Source organism: Rattus rattus, chromosome 15 (genome assembly GCF_011064425.1).
Source record: "Rattus rattus isolate New Zealand chromosome 15, Rrattus_CSIRO_v1, whole genome shotgun sequence".
NCBI lineage: Eukaryota > Metazoa > Chordata > Mammalia > Rodentia > Muridae > Rattus > Rattus rattus.
In genome coordinates, this window is record NC_046168.1 from 8,805,939 (window position 1) to 8,820,738 (window position 14,800).

Below are 14,800 nucleotides of genomic sequence, written 5' to 3' on the forward strand. Positions count from 1 at the left end.
GAAATGTCTCTAAAGACATCAGAATAGAGATGAAATTTAAAGTTTTGTTGGAGGACAAGGGTATTAATCAATTTTAGTTTTTTCTGACAATTATATGTGGAACAAGTTAAACTCTGTGTTGGAGGACAGGAATAAAAGCTATAACCAAGATCATGGTTTCAAGTGATAACAAGACTCAACGGTCATTGAAATACCAAGATCTCCCTGTCAAATTTCAAGTCACAATACACTTTATCAAACATTTGCAAAACTCTAATGCGGGGTTGGGGATTTAGCTCAGTGGTAGAGCGCTTGCCTAGGAAGAGCAAGGACCTGGGTTCGGTCCCCAGCTCCAAAACAAAAAAAAAAGAAAAAAAAAGAAAAAAAAAAAACTCTAATGGCATCTCTTGATTTCAAAGAAATCAAACAGTTTTTTATCGAAGATCTGTAGTATAGTGGAAGACAAATTACTGGTCCTAGGAGATTCATCACAAAAATGATTTGGAAAATTGTGTTCATAAAGTACATTTTTTTTTTGTTTAAGATTTATTCATTTATTATATATAAGTACACTGTAGCTGTCTTCAGACACATCAGAAGAGGGCATCAGATCTCTTTACAGATGGTTGTGAGCCACCATGTGGTTGCTGGGAATTGAACTCAGGACCTCTGGAAGAGCAGTCAGTGCTCTTAACCGCTGAGCCATCTCTCCAGCCCCCCATAAAGTACATTTTAATAGCTTGGGGATACAAAGTTAGGAAGACCATCCTCTGATGAGGCAGACATTTGGCCTTAAGGAGGGTCAGGCTATGAGCAGGGACTCTTATTTGGGCTTTGGTGGTGTGGCCTCCACCAGGGATGGTAAGAATAAAGCCTTCAAAGCAGGAAAAATTGCTAAGAGTTTTTAAAGGTCTAGGTGACCAGCCTGGTGCAGATATATGATGGGATTTTCCAATGCCAAGCTTTAAGAGTGGAAGGCTCAGGACCTGACCTGGAAATAAGGCTTTCCAACCAGGAAATGCATCTGTGTAGAACAAAATGCATTAAAGCATTTGGGTGACTCAAGCCTGCAACCCCAACTAAGGCAAGTGCGAGAGCAGTCTAGATTAAGACCCTGCCTTACAGAAATCACATCCATACCATATTTATCTGGTAAGTATAGGAAACACATCATCAATGTATTATTAAACACAGTATTAAATCAATGTATTAAACATCAATGCAGATTAAACACAGGGATTTATAATATGTTGAAGGAAGGACAGTATATTTCATATTTCCAAGGGGATTGAACCCAGCATCTCATAAAACCCTGTGACTGAATCCAGTCTCCAGTATTTACTGTCAGATTTGACAAAAGTTGGGGATGTAGTTCATCCGGTCGGTTACTTGAAGCTTTGTGCTGAGGTTCAGTCCTCAACATAACTGAGGCAGTGTCTGTAGGTCTGTAAGGCTGGAGGTTCAAGAGTCCTACATACCAAGACAGGTGAGTTTTGGTTAGAGACCATTCACAAGTCACCATAATTTTACATTTATCTTTAATATAATCTGCCATGAACTTAGCCACAAACACCAATGGTCTTTCCTCCCATTGAGTTAGGAGTCTAGTAGTTTTATTCATTGCCTTAAAATGGTCCTGGGTTCAATCTCCCCAGAATGGGGAAATGTGTATATCTTATATGAAGCAGGAGGTTTACCATGCCTGTAACTGCAGTACTCAGCAAGAGCCGCTTACTCAAAAACACAAAGCAGCAGCTTAGGTGGTGGGAGAGATGGTTTGGCAATTAAGTGTGTGGTGTTTTTGTAGAGGACCGAAGTTCAGTTTCCAGATACCTTGAAGAGGTGGTTGACAAATGCTCCTCCTACAGTTCGGCATTCACACCCTCAGGAAATCTGTATCATTAACATAACCTTTAAAGCAAAGCATCCATCATGTCTAAGTGATTATAGAGAAGGTACAAGCACATAGCCCCATGATCCATCCCCAGCAACTTTCCACGAAGATTAACTTTACCTACAGGATCTTCCTTGTCAATCGGTCAGATTGGACAACTCTCACCAATTGCCAGGTAAAGTGGAGCCAGGCAGCATACTCAACACACAGACTTCTGGTGTTGTACCTTCTCCTCCAGAGGCTGGGAAAACTGCCCAGACAGAAACCTTTTAAATGAGGTCTCACCGTGTATAACCTTGGCTGCTAATGGATAGACCCCAGCCCAGAAACCTATCCCTGAGAAAGAACTGAGAACGCTGATGTTACTTTTATACAATGAATGGCTGTTTGCTTGATTTCCTTTTCAGGCTAACCTGAAAGCAAGGCGGCAAACTGATTTACTGTAGGCATTCCTTCAGTTAGGGCAAGGGTGCTGCTGGGTAAAAACCTCAAACATTAGTTCATTAGCTCAGTGAGACTGTTCTCCTAAGAGTTGCTCACAGCTCCATTTATGGGAGCCATTCACAAGCCCCAAGAGTCATTTCCACTCTTTTCAAGTCCTTAATTAGTTGCTCTCACCTGCCCTTTCCTTCTGTGCAAATTCCTAGGGGCTAGAGAGGCTTTTTTTGTGTCTCACTGGGATCTCTAGAATTTATCCCTCTGGGTTTTGTTTTTCTAATTGTAATCGAGACTTGGCCCAACATTTCAAGAAAGATGTCACTTGTTTAAACCGTGTCAAGGGCTGGGGAGATGGCTCAGTGGTTAAGAGCACTTATAGCTCTTCCAGAGGTCCTGAGTTCAAATCCCAGCAACCACGTGGTGGCTCACAACCATCTGTAATATATATTAAATAAAAATTAAAAAAAAAGTTTAAACTGTGTCAAAGTAATGAATGGCCATTATTAACGGCTGCACTAGTCATCCTACTTTTTTTTTTGACTGGGGACTGAACCCAGGGCCTTACACTTGCTAGGGCAAGTGCTCTACCACTGAGCTAAATCCCCCAACCCCATGCCCTCTTATTCTCCCAGGCTGGCCAGATCGAACCCAGGACCTTGCACTTCCTAGGCAAGCGCTCTACCACTGAGCCAAATCCCCAACCCCACTTATTCTTAACTTGTTCCCTTTAACGTATACAGATGTGGGACGTAAAACATGTTCAGAGCAATTTGCCAACACTACCTGTTGCCCTTCTTCAGTACCCAGGTTTAGTTCTGAGCACCCATAGTGACTCACATCCCAGTTTTATCTTCAGTTCTAGGGCATCTCTCAACCTCATGGGCACCAGGAACACTCATCAGATCCCCTGGGTCTTTAGTTAAAGATGATTGTGATCCACCCTGTGGATGGTTGGCATTGAACCCTAGGGTCCTCTGGAAGAGCAAGCAGGCCCTTTAACTGATGAACTGTCTCAACTTTCCCCCACAAAATAAATAAAACAGTGTAAGTTGTTTTGAATGCTTTAATGATTCAACTTGAATTTAGCAGGACCTAAAGGACAACTGTGATAAGTAGTGACTAATTAACTCCATTTATCAATTAGTAGATCCCATCAAATTACTTTAGTTGCATTATCTATGGCATTGAAACCCCCAGGACAGGGAATCCATGCATTAACAGCCACAGTATTATCTTCTTTCAAGATCACAGACAACCAAGCTGTAAGCATCCCTACCCATGGCCAGGAAGGCAACCTGAACGGTCCAAGAGCCAAATTTCTGTAGAAGGCTTAATGGATAAAGCTGCCTCCTGCCAAGCCCACAGCTTAGTTGGATTCCCAGGACTCACATGGAAGAGGATGAACTCAGTGGTGCCCTCGGACGCCCACTAGTGTTGTGAGCAGCACATGCATTCCCACACTCAAAATCAAAGTACAAAATTAAAATTGCTGCAGGAAGGGCATGGTGGCACTTGCAGGTACCAGAATGCTTTCAAGACACAGTAAGGTTACTGTTCTGTGAAGTTTAAGGCCAGTCGTGGTTATACAAGACTGTCTCCAAAACGACGATCAACCAGATGTGGCACCTGTAATCCCATGACTCAGGAGACAGAGGCTGCAGGATCTGCCAGATGTGATGGTCTTTACTTATTCCAGCACTTCAGGGATGGAGGCAGTTTAGGTACGAGGCCAACCAAACATATGAGGACCCATGTGAAAAACAGTGTTGGATCTGGACAGATGGCTCAGTGGTTACCTTGCTGATCCTCTAGAGCACCAAGTTCTCAGCACCCATTCCCGCAGATTAAAAGTCCTCTGCTGCCCTCTAGGGGCATACACATGTTTAAATTTTGCTTTAAGCCCATTACAAATGGAGAGAACAACTATGATGGAAGCCATATAAACCCAGAGGTAAGAAATAAGTATGATTCTGATTCTTCAGGATAATTTAGTCACCTTATCCTTCTACAATAAGGAACACCAATGAAAGCTTAGCGAGTGGTTCATGAATCTAGTACTTGGAAGGCTGACCCAGGAGAATTATATGTAGAGAAAACTGTGAAGATACATATTGATACCTGACTAATGCTGTTCAATCCTCAAGACCTTCAAAGGTCAGAAATGTCACTAATCCTTATCCTGCTATCTCTTTGTCAATGTGCCTTGGGAAGATCTTAAGCTTTCAAACATTTGGGAACGTTGACTCTGAAATTGCCAATGAAATCCCAATGTCAGTGTTCATCAGTTATGTTTTATTGGAATATAGCCATGTTCATTTGCCGATACATTACTTTTCACACACAGAAGCAACATAGTTGCAAAAGCCAAAGACAGTACTAACAATATTTACTATAGGGATAAAAACAAAAATAAAAAAATAAAAAAATTAAAAAATAATAAATAAATAAATAAAAAGTCTTTATAAACCTTTGCTTTTACAAAGCAGTATCCTAAACTTTCTGGAACATTCTAAGCTGACCTAAGATGGCTACCATCCAACTAGATTAGATATATCTGAAAACCACTTTTTTTTTTTCTTTTCTTTTTTTCGGAGCTGGGGACCGAACCCAGGGCCTTGCGCTCGCTAGGCAAGCGCTCTACCGCTGAGCTAAATCCCCAACCCTGAAAACCACTTTTTAATTAGCAAGTAGCTAGTCCTATGCAGTACACAGATATCATCTAGCCTCCCCCCCCCCAAAATTATAGCTGGAGATGTGTGTAACTCAGAGGTCGTGGGTGTGAGCTATCCCATCTGCCAAAGCATAGCTGGACTTCATTCTCTGGAATTTCATCAGTTCTGTAACCCTCTAAGACAAACTTAACTTCCCCCATCTGAACTGAAGTACCTCTACATCAGAGACCACATACATTACTCAAAACCGGGTGTTGTCAGAAACCTGAAGTCCTGGATGGATGCAGATCTCATTCAGCTCTAGAATTTAAGGAGGAAAAGGTGACACACTGTCAGTAAGGTACACGGCTTAGTACATGTGAGGCAAGTGTCCTATAAACACACAGCTTTTGTCCCTATCCCAATTCTTTTGTCCGTTAACATGAAAATTGTTTGCACCTAGACTAGGACCAACTCCACAAGGAGTCATTCCACTCTCAGGGATGCAATACACTGCCTGAAGGTACTCAGCACCGAACACCAAAACAGTGCTTGGAGCCAACCCTTCTAAAGCAGCCTTTGCTCTTCCAACAGTGTAACACAATCACAGGCACCACACAGCCTGGGCAGCTGACAACTGCTGGACTGTTCCAGAAATCCCTCTCCCTTCCCATCTCATGCATTCCAGGACCACCCCAGGTAGCTGACATGAATACAGAAATCACAGAAGTCTCTATGCTCTCAGCTTTGTCCAACAGCCTCTGCCCTTTGGCAGGAACCAAACTTAGACACTTAGCAGTGAACAGAAACAAGACACATTGTCATCTAAGACATAGAATATTCCTACAAGGCATTCCTTAGTTGGAATGGCAGACACAAAAATATTTTATGCTACTTTCAAACAAACAAAACAAAAAACCCCCCAAAGTTCTACAGTAAGCGGCAAGAGTAAACTTGTTTCCCAATTGTTTCCTGATACATACAAAGTAGTCCACAGGCCTGGCAGAGGAAGCAGTCAATGCTAGAATAGACACTTACCTGAGAACCACACATGTACCCTGCTGTGGATCATTCTTTTAGCCTGGTGAAGACCACCCCTACTTTCAAGGCATCCTTTAAAAAAAAAAAAAAAAAAAAAAAAGCAAGCTTTAGCAACTTACAGCACCTCAACAGTGCACAACATTCTTTTTTTTTCCCTATGGTTCTTTTTTTTCGGAGCTGGGAACCGAACCCAGGGCCTTGCACTTCCTAGGCAAGCGCTCTACCACTGGGCTAAATCCCCAACCCCCAGTGCACAACATTCTTAAACTTGTAATTAACCAGTTCAGTCCTTCCCTGGGTCCCACACATCTTCGAGAGATGAATCAGTTAAGAGCAAAGATAGGGGACAGCTTTATTCTGGGTACACGACAGCAGGTGGGGAGTTGATCCGAGTTTAGAAATATGGTTTAAATAGCAAATATTCTAAGTTGCTAGAAGTGGGATCCATGTCAGGGGAGGAATAAGAATTTGAGGGACAGGATAGACAGATACCTAGAAAGTTATGTCAATGCTAGTGCACCAGAGGCTAAGTAAGGCAGGGTCAGTGGCCTATTTGGAGGGTATTTTCAGAGCTAAGCTCGTACTATTAGAAAATAGTAGTAGGGGTTGGGGATTTAGCTCAGCGGTAGAGCGCTTGCCTAGCAAGCACAAGGCCCTGGGTTCGATCCCCAGCTCTGGAAAAAAAAAAAAAAAGAAAGAAAAATAGTAGTAACAAAGTAATTATGGGCATGAATCCAAGAGCAGGTATTGGGAGTGATAGAGAATTAGGAATGGACTCCTGTCAGCAGAACTGATAAATTCTACCGACCCCATGGAATGTGCTCAACCTCGGGTGCCTGGTAAAGATTTATTTTCATGGTTCCTCCCAAGTCACCCAGGGTGTAGGGTAAGAGAGTTCTGGAAATTGGTCAAGGTGGCCTGTGCATAGCTTGGCTACAACTGTCCCCAGCATCCACCCAGGTTCAGGGGTATCCCGTTGGGTCATGGAACTTCACAAGGTAGGTGGTAAGGCAGCCTGGCAAGGACCCATGCCCACAGGGAAGAGAAAAGGTAGGGGCACAGGTGGTGCATCAGAGGACGCCACCAACCCTTCAGGATAGGTGAGTCTTATTACATAAAGGTCGTGTCTTCCTGTGGAAACCAGGGTGTTAACTGTGTTGGCTCTCTCAGATAATCACTAGATTCATCTTGAGTGACCACTGCTTGCCTAAAACTGAGGTAAAATTAGCATTCTAGTAATAAAGGGGGAACCTAACGGTTCACAGTTCTGTTTGACCTAAGCCAGTTCTCCGAACCCCATGATCAATCAATATGCATATTTATCAAGACAGAAATCAGAATACTAATATTTTTGAAATTGGGCACCTAGGTTGCCTGGACAATCTGAAGGGGTCCTGCATACTACAACACCAGACTCAATATTCCCAACAGGGAGCTCACTAAAGGGGATCATGATTTAGCTTTTATTATTGTGGAGAGAGGAAATGATATATTTTTAATCAAAGTGCAGTCCGATAACTCCCTTCACTGCCTCAGGCCCACTTACAACCATTCACAGGTACTAAACCTTGATTTTTTTCCTATTTATATCCCTCACCTGGCTCTTACTCAGTTCCATTTCCAAGTTGTGATTTAAGCAACTAACCTCCATGTAGGAGTTTAGGTTTCTTCCTGCAGAACTTACTCTTCATGGGTAAGCAACTATGCTGACATCCTGGTATAGTTAACAACAGAGTTGGCATGAACCAGGCCCAGAATGCCAACCAGCTATTGGCTGCTGTTCTCCCAGCCGTGTAACACTTGCCTAGGTACAAGGAAACCTAGGTAGCTGCCTACAGCTGGGGCAAAAGAGAACTAGCTGAACTGTACTTACCAGGGCAAGCATCTCCTCAAACTGGCAGCTGGGCACTATGAAATCAAAACATCCCAGATTAGAGTCAGTCAACACCCGCAGTTTAAAAAACAGAACCCATCTCTGGCCCTCAAACCCCCTTCATTTTGTTGGGCTGAGTCAAAGAAACAGTAGAGAAACAGCTTAACTTTGGGAACTCTACTCCCAAATAACCATTCCATTAACCAAGTCTACTACCTGGAGTTCTCATGTGTGGAATAGCAGGAAACAGTATCCCTGTATATCAGGTAGAAGGACCACAGTGCACCTCGATCTGGTGGCTGAACCCTGGAATCTTAAGCTGTAGGAAGCCAAGCCAAGACTGCCTTCAGGGTCTGGAGAGATAGTGGTTAAAAGAACACTGACTGCTCTTCCAGAGGTCCTGAGTTCAAAACCCAGCAACCACGTGGTGGCTCACAACCATCTGTAATGGGATCTGATGCCCTCTTCTGGTGTGTCTGAAGGCTAGTGTACTTAAGTAAATCTTTAAAAAAAAGAGAACCAGCCATCCTGCACTTCTCAAAAAGCCCAACTTTAAAAAAAAAAAAAAAAAAACCCCACAGGACATATGATATACAGTGTACACTCAGTTTAATAACAAAATGGCACCTTAGTAAAGATAGTGGGGGTGGGAGGCGCACCGGTGATTTAGAAGTGGAAGTTACTCAGAGTGCTGTCCGAATCTAGAGAGGCGACTTGAATACAGGACATTTTTAAAGACAATAAAAGTTAACACTTCGAATAGTAATTGAATATAGACGCAGTGTGGGAGGACTTGTTCTAAGGACCTCAGCGGCTGGCGATTTACATACCATTTAAACATATCTAAGGGCCAGTTAACCAAGCCCAAACTTAACTCTTCTAACCAATTCCAACCAATTTAAAGCAACAGGAAAATGAATACAGGCCTCATTGTTCTGGTCTAAAAACCCTTTCAGGGCGTGGGCTGAAGCAGACCAGGTTCTCCGCGGACACGTGTTCCTCACAAACCTTTTTTTTTTTTGTACCAGTTCCGGGTTCTGGAAATGCTAAACTGAGCCGGATTCCAGGTGACTCCCTAACTGGATAGGGACCGCACCTCATTGGAGGTGACTCTTCGGGCTAGTCCCTTCAAGATGACCTCCAAAGCCGGAGGTAATAGCAAACAAACCCCAGTTTATTTCCCTGCCTAGGAAGGAACCTTTTTACCACGCTTCTCGCCTAAGCCAGTAAAACCTCCAGACCCCTTGCTCCTTGGAACCTCACTCACCTACACGTGCTCGGAGCTCCGCAGGACACAGCAGCCCGGGTAGAGGCCGCGGTGGAAAGGAAAGCCGGGACCAAGCCGGAGCCCCGCCCTGGGGCGGTTGCAGGGCGGGGCGATGAGTCCCGCCCAAGAAAGGCGGGACCAGACCCGTCTGACGAGGGAGGACAAGGAGATCCCCGTTTGAACTGACCTGGGATTGAGAATTGGTTAGTCTTCTCACAAAGGCTACATTTCCTGGGCCCCCCCTCCGATTCCTTAAGTGTATGAGCCCTGGGTTTGCAGCTGCAAAATTCAAAGGTCCTTGTGTCCTAATGGTAGCCAGGCCGACTGCCTAACTAGCGCTTCCGGTCGCGGTTTCTGCAGGTCTAGAGCATGCTTTATGAGCCTCCAAGTGCAGATCTTTCCAGCTTTCATCTTGTTAGTTGGTTAATGGAACTCCCACACACAAGGGTCGCTTGTTCATGTGTTCTGGATCTTTCCTAGATGTTCGTTAGATTGGGCCGGTCAATGCTGTAGTCTAACTCTGCAGACCACATCCCTATTGTCCTTCATTAAAATCCTTGACTGAGTGGCAGCAGCTAAGACTGGCTTTCTCTACCTGGTTTAGGCTGCTCCAGTGGCACAGTCAGCTAAAGAAGGCCATGTCCTTGGTCTGAATACACGCTTCGCTGTTACCAGGATTTCTTCTGAACACTAACATTGCCTTAACCCTGTAGGGATTTATGCTTCTATCCTGTTGAACAATTGGTGAATGCTGGCCAGGGCCCAGAGGAGCGAGGACCACCGATCAATCGTAATTTCTGAATCTACTTTGTAACTCCTTCAAATTTTGCTTTCTGTCTTCCAACCTATCCTCCTTTCCTAGCGAGATGCTAATGTTATTACACCTGTCAATAATAGTCAGGCAAGCCTCCTGGAATCAGTCGCTGTCCTTGGCATCTGCCAACACGATTTATTATCTATTTCCTCAGTTCCTTCATAGTGAAGGGGCAGGGGTGGCGGCGGGGGTCCTGTGCATCACAGTCCTAGCATACCCCTTTGGAAACGCATATTGCTCCAAATTGATTCCGACAAGAGACCCTAGGCTATGGAGCCAAAATACTACAGGAAAAATAGCAATCCCCAGTCCTCCTCCCCAGGTCTGATGGACTTGGATACTGCCCCTGGCTAGGGAAAGGCTTACATAAATACGGTAATTTAAAAGGTCACATGGTCAGTGCTGGGTTGGAGGGCAGGGGCTCTGTCATAATCAATGCAGCATCCAGCGGTCACAGTATATATTCGTAAAAGGAAGGTTTATGAAACCTGTTAAACCTGACAGATTGGCTGGGTAATTGTTCTGCAGAGCTCTGCTAAAGAAGGAAGTGCATGGGCTCGTATATTTTGCTGTCTTCCCTTCCAAACCCACAGAGTAGAGAAGGCAGGACTACCTGCAGAGTTCCTAAGAGGGAAAGAGGAGGGTAGAGTGTGTGTGCACAGGTGTATGAATGACTTCAAGAGGAGGCAGGAAGTAATTGAACACAGGGAGATGTGAGGGTCTTTGGGGAGAAAGAGACCAATCACCTGGTGCCGATTGTATTCACAACTTAGTCTAGGTAGAAGTAGAAGGCAAGAATTGTGTAAAAGAAAGTAGAGTCATTGTGAGCATGGCTTTGTGGTGAGCCCTGTTCTAATGTCATAGTAGAAAGGTAGTCGACTTCTTTTTAGGGATACCCCATTTAGTGTCCTATGGGGGAAAATCTGGATTATGATTTATTTCATAGTAAAAAAAAAAAAAATCCATAGTCTGCCTTTAAAAAGACACATCAAGGGGGTTGGGGATTTAGCTCAGCGGTAGAGTGCTTGCCTAGCGGCGCCAAGGCCCTGGGTTGGTCCCCAGCTCGGGAAAAAAAAAAAAAAAAGAAAAAAAAAAAACTTTAAAAGGCACATCCAGCCGACTGGTGGCAGTGCACTTCTTTAATCCTAGCACACAAGAGTAGATAGATCTCTGTGAGTTCAAGGCCAGACTGGTCTGCAGAGCTAGTTCCCAGAAAGACAGGGCTACGCAGAAAAATCCCTGACTCGAAAATTAAAATCAAACAAACAATACGCATCCTCTTATGTCATGGAAATGGTTGATTTATGTATATGTAGGTTTTTTGCTATTACATGTATTACCAATGTTTTCCTTTATTTTTGTCTCTTATACCTTCAGAGACAAGACTATAGGGATCATAATAAAATAAAGAAGAAACAGTTCTCTTTTTCACAGTGCTGAGAATTAAATCCCAGATCTTTGAGGCCTTGCTATGTAGCTCAGCTGGGCCACGAACTCATTATGTAGCCTAAGAAGGAACACATCCAGACCAACACTGTGAGTAGTTGGAAAGCAAGGGATGATGGCCCATAGAATAGAAGTCCAGTCCGGAGGAGCCAGTCCCTTGTTGGTGCCCACATCACCATGGTACCAAGAACCAGGTGTAGGCTTGCAAGGTTTAAGAAAAAACACATGGGGTTGGGGATTTAGCTCAGTGGTAGAGCGCTTGCTTAGCAAGTGCAAGGCCCTGGGTTCGGTCCCCAGCTCCGAGAAAAAAAAGAAAGAAAGAAAGGAAGAAAGAAAGAAAGAAAGAACACATACTGGGGTCATTAGTGTTATGAGAATGCCAGTCTTTTATTTGATTCACCGAATACATACCCCAAGTTCACTGGATAGAAAATTCCAGGAAGCACAGTGGAAACTGGCTTATGCCCTCAGGAGCAAAGAAAGAGGAAGAAAAGACAGGAACTGATTATTGCTCAGTTGTACCACTCAGGCGAGTCCAGGACCAGGACGTTCCTTTGTTAGGAACAAAAGGCTCCACATGCGTCTGTAAGGCAGCAGGGTCAAACCCTGAAGGGCCCAGGAGGATCGTGGCTTCTTTTTTTTTTTTTTCCTATTTTTTTTTTCCTCTCTGGGGTCCTAACCCAGGGCCTTGCGCTTGCTAGGCAAGCGCTCTACCGCTGAGCTAAATCCCCAACCCCTACTACTATTTTCTAATAGCTTCTTGCTTCTTCCTCGTCTCCTCCTTCTCTTCTCTCTACCCACTGTCTTTGTTTCTTCCTTGGTCCCCTTTGCCATTCATGCTACTCTTTTCCTCTTCTACCTCAACAGGGACCATCAGCAGAAAAATACTAAGTAATTGTTCGGTTAACCATTCGACAGATGCAGATAAGGTCATAGAGTCAGAGAGATAGAGATTTCTGTTTGCCCAGTGTTTCCAGTGTAGTGGGAAGATCACATGTTACACATAAAGGTTTTAGCAGCTGGCATGACCGGGAGAGTTCTAGAGATGGCCGATTCTCTCACTGACCCTAAGTGTTTACAGGAGAGCCTTTCATCTAGTTAGATAGGGGTTCTGTGTGGCCACATTATGTCTCAAACACAGAGCTAGTTAGATAGGGGTTCTGTGTGGCCTCATTATGTCTCAAACACAGAGCTAGATTGGCAAGAATGCAGAGAGATTAAAGCCCTCCAGTGCTTCTGGTAGCTATGTAAAATGGTATGGCTGCTTGTGAGAGCAGTCTAGCAGCCAAGTTCAGTGGCACCTGTGTTCACAACGTTCACCTTGATGTGGTAAAGCTCCACTGGTCTCTTCCTCCTGAGTGCTGGGATTAAAGGGTGCTGGGAATAGAACCCAGGTCCTCTAGAAGAACAGGAAGGGCTCTTAACTGTTCAGCATTTCTCTTCCCTCTTCCTTCCTTCCTTCCTTCTTTCCTTCCTTTCTTTGTTTTGTTTTTTAAGACAAAGTTTCTTTGTGTAGCCCTGGCTGTCCCATAATTCCCTATGTAGACCAGGCTGGCCTTAAACCCAGAGATCTGTGTGCCTCTGCCTCCTATGTGCTGACTGGGATTAAAGGCATGTGTTCTCTCTCTCTCTCTCTCTCTCTCTCTCTCTCTCTCTCTCTCTCTCTCCCCCCCCCCAAGTTACTATGTAGCTCAGGCTGGCCTTGAACTATTGGTGATCGTCTTACAATAACTTTTGGAGTTATAGGTGTGTACCACTGTGGATGACAGTATACTTTAAATCAGTAAAGATATTAAGACAACAAAGAAAAGAATACCAAGGGCCTGAAGAGATGGCCCAGAAGTTAAGAGCACTGGCTGTTCTTCCAGAAGACCCAGGTTACATTCTCAGCACCCACATGGCCCAGCTACAGTCTGAGGGGATCTGCTGCCCTCTTCTGACCTCTGAGGTCACAAGGCATGTGAGTGGTATACAGACATAAAGTCAAAAAACCCATATATGGAAAATAAATTTGAAAAAAAAATACTTGGGGACTGGAAAAATCTGCACTCCTGTTTATGATTATAAGCTGCTAATGTGTTTTGTTTTTTGCCAATTTTAAGGACTAGAGAGGACTTTTTCCTATTGAAAGACCCCCGGAGTGGGGAGACCCTCACTCAAGTCTCGGGATGACGCAACCCCCCCAAGAACTCACACAAGACCGTCCTTGTTGTAATTACATGAGGTTTATTGATAGCAACCAGTGCACTGGGGTCGAGACTCCTATCCCACACAGGGGCAGTGGAGTTCGACCCCGAGAGGCTGGGAGAAGAGGTATTTAAAGGAGAAACCACAACCTGAGGGGGCAGGGATGGCGTCATAGAATAACAGTGAAAAATCACAAGGAAGAACTCTCTGTCTCCCAAGATTGTTTCCTAAGAGAAGCTGTCTCTTACTTCTCAGATTGTTTAACTTCATGGTCCGCTAGTTCTTAGGAGACGTTGTTTCCTGCTTCTCAAAATTGTTCTCTAAGATTTATGGTCAGCTAGTTTCTGGGAGAAAGCTGTTGAGCTGGCCAATGTAATTATCCATTCTATAGCCCTAGGAGAGGCTTCTTGGAACATACAATTCTGGGGCCTAACCTGTTTTCTTTTTTTTTCTGCTCTAAACTTTGTGTCTAGGGGGGCAACTTTAAAACTTTTATCTTTCACTATGTGTCCTGTTGCTTTGCCGCATTTCTTCCTCAGTCTCTGGGGAAACAGAAGGCATGTGGTCCAGTGGCATAGCAGATTGGAAGAGCTCCGCTGTCCCATCCTTTCACTCCCTAACTCAGCGTCTTAGGATGGCTCCATTCATCATGTTTGATGTACTTACTACATACAAACCATGTAGGACTTAAAAGAGCCAACGTCTCTTTTCTCTCTCCAATGTTTAAAATTAAATTATTATGGCAATGAACTCCATATAAACAAATATAGCTCTTTCAATAAAAAGATGGTGAGGTGCTAATAATAGTCACAAGGCAGCCTTGGACCCCAGGCAGAGGCAGGCAGATCTCTGTGAGTTCAAGGTCAGCCTGATCTACAAAGTCCAGGACAGCCAACACAGAGAAACCATGTCTCAAAGAACAAACAAAACCAAACAAAACCCAAAATGTCACAAGACAGCCTGGGACTTAGGGCTCTCTTTCTGTTGCATGTAAGGGAACACAGTTGAACAAGCTCCAGAACTCGGCTCCCCCCTCACATGTCTCCCATCACCCCTTCATTTACTTGCTAGACTCAATTTGTTAGTCTATTTTCATACCCCTCACTTTCTCGTTACCCCCACCCCCACACTGTCCAAATTGGCCTTCCAATCCTGAAACCATTTGCCGGAAATTCATTAAGCTGAACACATGGGAAATTACAGAGGCGAT

General features: G+C 44.2%; 1 long non-coding RNA gene and 1 other non-coding gene across 2 annotated transcripts; both read right to left on the reverse strand.

Annotated features, from left to right (window-relative positions):
- Positions 1 to 5,410: 5,410 nt before the first annotated feature.
- Positions 5,411 to 5,607, reverse strand: LOC116885101. Its single transcript, XR_004385967.1, has one exon. It is a non-coding gene; the product is annotated as a small nucleolar RNA SNORA74 (small nucleolar RNA).
- A 421-nt stretch (positions 5,608 to 6,028) lies between these two features.
- Positions 6,029 to 9,236, reverse strand: LOC116884770. The gene is made up of 3 exons (XR_004385894.1): positions 9,144 to 9,236; positions 7,877 to 7,911; positions 6,029 to 6,075 (listed from the first exon to the last, which is right to left on the reverse strand). It is a non-coding gene; the product is annotated as an uncharacterized LOC116884770 (long non-coding RNA).
- Positions 9,237 to 14,800: the final 5,564 nt, after the last annotated feature.